Raw genomic sequence first — 234 nt, 5'->3', positions numbered from 1 at the left:
AGGTGAACAGCATCTACGAAACGGAAACGGTATGCGAGCCCAAGATTGTTCAAGTAACAAAGGACGATGTGATAAGATCAACAATTGATGATGTACAAGTCCAGAAGCAGCCGACACAAGACACATTTGACGTGTCAATGCAGCCAGATGAAGGTACTGACGATGACGTGGATATGAATGATGGTGACAATGAGCCTACAAGCGGCGGAAGGGAAATAACACCATATCGGCGGA

Source organism: Plasmopara halstedii (genome assembly GCF_900000015.1).
Source record: "Plasmopara halstedii genome assembly, contig: Scaffold_3060, whole genome shotgun sequence".
NCBI lineage: Eukaryota > Oomycota > Peronosporomycetes > Peronosporales > Peronosporaceae > Plasmopara > Plasmopara halstedii.
The sequence above is the reverse complement of the archived record's forward strand: the minus strand, read 5'-3'. Positions refer to the sequence as shown.